Source organism: Prosopis cineraria, unplaced genomic scaffold (genome assembly GCF_029017545.1).
Source record: "Prosopis cineraria cultivar Desert tree isolate PC_DT_omini unplaced genomic scaffold, ASM2901754v1 PC3, whole genome shotgun sequence".
NCBI lineage: Eukaryota > Viridiplantae > Streptophyta > Magnoliopsida > Fabales > Fabaceae > Prosopis > Prosopis cineraria.
The window spans coordinates 28,828,661-28,835,283 of NW_026555334.1; positions in this window are offsets into that span (position 1 = coordinate 28,828,661).

Consider the following 6,623-nt stretch of genomic DNA (forward strand, 5'->3'; position numbering starts at 1 on the left):
ATATCTGAACCTTGGAAGGAATTCTCTCGCTCTAATCCGACTACATATGATGGTAGTATACTTGATGGGAAAGCTGAGGAGTGGTTGGATCGGATGGAGCAGTTATTTACTGTTGTGAGGTGTACATCTGAGTAGAAGGTTATCTTAGCTACGATGCAGCTTGTTGGTGAAGCCAAGCATTGGTGGGATTCTGTTAAGCCCACAGATGGAAGATCTATGTCTTAGGATGAATTTAAAGAAATATTTTGTGATTTTCACTTTCCGCCAGCTTTCAGAGATGAGAAAGAGGCAGAGTTTCATACATTTCAGCAGGGGGACTTAGACGAGGAGACTTTTATAAGAAAATTCAATCAGCTGTCTAAGTTCTCAACATATCTGAAGGCTTCTAATGATAGCAAGTGGAAAGCAAAGAGGTTATTAGAAAAGATGAGGCCAAAATACTGCCAGCAGCTATCTTTGTTAGGCGAGGCGACATATGATGAGATGTGCAATTGTCTGAGGATTGCCGCTCGTCGAGGCCGAGACACAGAGAGTAGCTGGAGTAGGGATACACGAGGTCGATTTTCTTTTGGGTTAGCTCCTACTGGTGGTGTATCCAAGAGAATAGGTTTTAGCTCTGGTTCTTCTTCTAGTGGCTCCTTTAGAACCGGGTCTTCTTCTGCTTCTGGTAATCAAAATTTAAATAGGAGTTCAAGATTCCAAGGTAATCAGGGTGGTAATATGAGATCTGGGGGTTCTCGTTTCTCTGGGAATGCTCCAGCACGTTCTTCACAAACCAGTCAAGCCCCGATTCTAAGCACAGCGAGGTCACCTTGCAATAGATGTGGTAGGGTTCATTTTGGTCGCTGTTTTGCTTGCTACAAGTGTGGAAAGTTAGGCCATTTGATCCGTGACTGCCCTGATTTACATGAGAGCTCGGACCGAAGGAACGTGATTCCTGGTAGAGTGTATACAGTATCTCAGGAGGAGGCTAGGAAGTCATCGAATCTAATCACTGGTATGATTTCTATCTGTGGCCTCGATTTAGAAGCTTTGTTTGATTGTAGTGCGATGCATTCTTTTATTTCTGCCGAGCGCTTAGATAGAATGGCTATGCCTGTTGACCAGTTGCCCCATGATATAGAAGTTTCCTCTACTTCTGGTTTAGTTGGTCGATCCAGTGTGGTGTGTAGGACTAAGATGACTTTTAATGGGCGATCGACTTGGGTGAATATGATCAAATTACCTATGCAAGGGATTAATTTAATTATTGGTATGGATTGGTTGACAGCTTATGGTGCTGTCTTAGATTGTGTGGCTAAGACAGTGACTTTGGTAGAAGTACCGGAGGTGATCAAAGAATACCCTGGTCATTCTTGTTTTCTTTCTTCTTTACAAGTTGAAAGGTTAATTGAGCAGGGATGTGAGGCTTACGTGGTAGTGCTCGCTACCCAAGGGTCTAAGACAGGTATAGTGGATGAAATTGAGGTTGTTAGGGAGTTCCCAGAGGTGTTTTCTGAGGATGTATCAGGATTACCTCCAGAACGTGAGGTTGAATTCTCAATTGACCTGGTACCGGGGACTCAGCCAATTTCAAAGGCTCCCTATAGAATGGCTCCTTCAGAGTTAGCTGAGTTGAAGAAGCAACTTGAGGAGCTGTTAGATAAGGGATTTATTAGACCTAGTGTTTCTCCTTGGGGATCTCTGTCTTATTTGTGAAGAAGAAGGATGGTAGTTTAAGATTGTGTATCGATTACAGGCAGTTGAATAAGGTTACGGTGAAGAACAAGTACCCACTGCCTCGCATCGATGATCTCTTAGATCAGTTGGTTGGTGCCACGATTTTCTCTAAAATTGATTTACGTTCAGGGTACCATCAGCTAAGAGTTAGTGAGAAGGATGTGGCAAAGACTGCTTTCAGGACTCGATATGGTCATTATGAGTTTTTGGTTATGCCATTCGGGCTGACTAATGCGCCTGCGGTTTTCATGGACTATATGAACCACATTTTCGACCTTTCTTGGATCAGTTTGTGGTAGTTTTTATTGACGATATACTGATCTACTCTAAAGATGAGGAGCAGCATGCCAGACACTTGAGGACTGTCCTAAGGTTTCTGCGAGATCATAAGCTATATGCCAAGCTCAGTAAGTGCGAGTTTTGGATGAGAGAGGTTAGGTTCTTGGGACATATCGTGTCGGCAAATGGTATTGCAGTTGATCCATATAAAGTTGAAGCAGTCATGCAATGGGAGAGACCAAAATCGATAACTGAGATCCGTAGTTTTTTGGGATTAGCAGGTTACTACCGGTGTTTTATCAAAGGTTTCTCTCAGATTTCTATGCCTTTGACTAGACTCACAAGGAAGGATAGGCCATTTATTTGGGATGATAAGTGCGAGACAGCTTTTCTTGAGTTGAAAGAAAGGTTAACAACAGCTCCAGTGTTGGTGATTTCGGATCCTCAAAAGCCCTATGATGTGTATACTGATGCCTCTCATAAGGGTCTTGGTTGTGTTCTAATGCAAGATGAGAGAGCAGTGGCATATGCATCTAGACAACTTAGACCGCATGAGGAGAATTATCCAACACATGATCTCGAGTTGGCTGCGGTGGTCTTTGCGTTAAAGATCTGGCGTCATTATCTTTATGGAACAGAGTTCAAGGTCATGAGTGACCATAAAAGTCTCAAGTACCTGGTGGATCAAAAAGAGCTGAATATGAGACAGAGACGTTGGATGGAGTTTCTTAAAGATTATAATTTTGAATTTAAGTATCATCCGGGGAAAGCAAATGTGGTAGCAGATGCTCTTAGTCACAAGACCTTACATATAGCCTATTTAATGGTTCGGGAGCATAGATTGATGGAATCTTTGGTTGAAAATTTTTTGGGTATGACTAAGTTCTCTTTGAATGGTCTTAATACTATGGTTATTTCTAATGAATTTTGGAAAGAGATACGAGATGCTCAGCTTCAAGATCCAATTTTGTCAAAAATAAGTCAAGACATCGAGAATGGTGAGATAATGGACTATTAGTTTAGTGATGATGGGTATGTGGTTTTCAAGGATAGGGTGTGTATTCCTAACAATGAGTCTATTCGGAAGAAATTGTTGGATGAGGCACATCGACCGTTGGATCTTTTTGAAATTTGGTATACTTATAGTACCCTTTGAATGTGACGTGTGAGCTTTAAAATCACTTTGATCGGAGGTCGGATGGCGGAATGACGCCTCCCAGAAGTTGACTCGGGAGGGTTGTCAAGACAGCAATTTAAATGCTGTCATGACAGTATCTTTTTATTTCTCTTTTGTCTAACTTGCTTCCGTGCGCTATAGTTAGAACCTATAATTTTTTTAAGGTTTTAAATGTTTACTTTGCAATCGTATATTTGCTTAGTGATTTAAATGGTTTGTTTCCTAAGTTGGTTTTAGGATTAACTCCTTAACCACACTTAGTTAATTTGAATTGTGTGATTTTTGGATAACACTCGGGGCAAGTGTTACAGCCAGAGGGGCTTAATTTGACATAATTGTTATGATTTCAACCCTAAAAGTGGGTCTGGATCGATGGCGAGCTACTCGGGCAAGGAAAGAGGATGAAAAAGTGAAGAATTATTTTTTGTGCCACACACCATGATGTGTGGTTGGTTTTCCACAATGCATGAAGATAATTTAAACACAACAAGCTCCTTTATGCCATATGTCGTAGTAAAGGGCAGCGTGCATGCTGCAGTGTATGGCCAAAACTTAGATAAATCAAATCGTGAGCTGCATGAAAATATAAGAGAGAAAGAGGAAGAAAATGAAGAGCTCGATTTAGCTCTGTAAGGGCATGAATTTTGGTCCCATTGTTGATAGATTGAAGCTCCCAAACACCCAAGGTAAGATCAAGGTACCTTCTTCTTCTTTTTCTCCCTCATTGTAATGATCTATGGTAGGGTTTGAGTTGGGAGATGGATTTTCAATCCATAGGAGTATTGATTCAATCCCATTGGTTAAAATAATTTAAATGGGAGTTTTTTAATGTATTGGAACACCATACTTATAATTTTAAAAGTGGTTAGTCAATAAGAGCATTTAACATCCAAAAATTGGCATTTATAAGGTAGTTAAGAAAGGTTAATATGCATTAATGATTGTTTGAGGTGTTATCAATGATAATGTGCATTAATGAAATCTAATGAGCCCATTGGGTATGAATTGGTAGTGATTATGAGTTGGTTAAAATATTATTTATGGAGTTTTATGTTGATAAGTTCAAGAGTTAAGTAATGATGATGTTCTTGTGGTTTGGATGAATAGAGGTTCATTTTAGCACCATTCGAGCTTGTTAAAGCTTTAGGAAGTTGATATAGTGAGGGGTAAACCTTTGACCTCTCAAAGTTTTGAGGGTAACCGAAGGAAACTTAATTTTTATAGTTGAATGTTAATTGTGTTGTAAAATGTGATTTGTGGTATTGGCAGTGACTGTTGGAATTAGAAACTAGCCTTAGCACCGATCTTTAGAATCGAAAGGTAGCCCTTATCCTATGGTTGATTTGGGATTGTCCTACTTGTTTTATAAGGGACTTGAACCTAATTAGTCTCCATCGGTTCATGATAAGGCTAGATTAGGGGTACAACACCCCATGGTTATTAGTATTAGAGAAAACTAGATTACATAAGTGAGTGAGTTAATCCTAGCCCGGTAGCTCCTCACAAGTAAAAGCCTAGGTTAGTTCGTGAAGGATTTTATAGCGACGTGATCGCCACCAATTTCGTGTCAGAGGTAACATGAGGATATAAGGTTGGCATATGATCATGCATATAAGTCCGACCATATGATTGTTAGTTTTGTGAATCGTGGCTTAGTGCTATGTGAAATATGTGTTTATGTGCCTAATTGCATTTATTTCCGATTGATATGCAATTGTGTAGGTTAAGTGAAACTTGGTTACTGAGTGGTTGTATTCAGCCCTCAATTCTGACTATTTTTAGGACCTAGCTTATTAGATCTGAATCAGGAAAAACATACATAGGCTTAGATTTGGTGGAGTAATCCTCTGTATGCCTCTCTTTTGCTATTTACATGTGTATTTGATAATGTAATTGCCAACTAGGATTAATTGTCATGATTGGTACACTACTTACATAATTTTGTGTTTAACTAGTGTATTTTGTGCCTTGGGTTAGTGATTTTTTATTGTGAACCTACGGATAAGGCCAAAATACTTGTGAAAGTAGGAACACATGTATTTTTATAAATATGAATGAAATGGTTAATTTTATGCAACCTTTTCTCCCCTTTTATGTTTTGTGAAAACTGGGGTTGAGTGGTGATTTTGTGAAATAAGCATTATTGGTTGATTGTGGTATATTGCATGAGTCTGTAAGAGTCCATTAAGTGTGGTTGGATGATTTGTGTAAGCTATTGGCACGTGTGGTTGAGTTGGGACACCCCATTTGGAAATTTTGTGAAAATGTGGTAGAAATGGGTTTTGATATCTAACTTCTTATAGAAAATGAGTTTGAATGTGAAACCTATGCCATTAGCTAGAGTGAAAGCTCCGTGTAGACACTAAAACCACCCCAATTGGACGTCGAATGGAGTTTTGGGACATGTTAGAAGTCCGCTCTCTGTGTTGTCAAATGATAGCACTGATCTGTCAAATTTCATGCAATATGCTGTGGCACATGGCACCTTACACCATGGCACATGGCATAGAAAAGACACGCCGTGGCTTATGAGCCATAAGTTGTAGTGCACATGTCATTTTCTGTATAGAAATGGTTTTGGAGTTTTAAAAACCCATTATTTGGGTCCCAATTGATTCTCAAACTTTTGCTTTATTTTCAAAACTCTAATTTGGAGTTCTTAAATTATATTTGGGATTTAAATTAACAAATTAGGATTCTTTTGAAATAATTTTTTGAGAAATTCTCCTTTTAAAAACCTCATATTACTATAATTTCGAGTTAATTATGGTTTAACCTGAGGGAGGTTATAGTTTGGTATCAGTTTCTCTGGTTTTGAGAATTGGATAGTGAATTTATGAATTAAGTGAGAGTTTGTTTTGTGAATGGTGCATTTGCATATAGAAAGTTGGAAATTGACATTATACACATGTTTTCCCCTTTGAGCTAGTGTTAACTATATTCCTTTTGTGGGATAACTTTTATCCTTAAGAGGGGAGAGTAGCACAAACAAGAAATATTGCTGGTGATATTTCGGAAAATGTATCAAGACAAGTGTGGGAAGTCTTGGTACAAAAGGAGAACGTTGTCTCTAGTGTGCATGTTGAGATGGGACAAGGCTCGAGACAAGCTAAAGAGCAACCGAGGCCTACAACGGGCAATGAGAATATATTGCTTGAGTTGAAAAGCATGATGGAAAGAATTGAATAGAGAATTGATGAGCATGATGAGATTTTAATAAAAAGACTAAAAGAGTCAAGTAAGACCGTAGAGAGAGTCGGCGGTCATCGTGGAGAAAGACTAGAGAAGGGAAGAGAAGAGGATTATTATGATGAGAGTAGACAGTGGAAGCCTGAACTAGTAAGGCCTAAAGGAAGAGAGCAAGATAGCTCTATCGATTTAGCCTTAAAGAAGTTCATAAGGTTGAATCCTCCATCATTTGAGGGTTCCATAGAGAATAGAGCGGCTG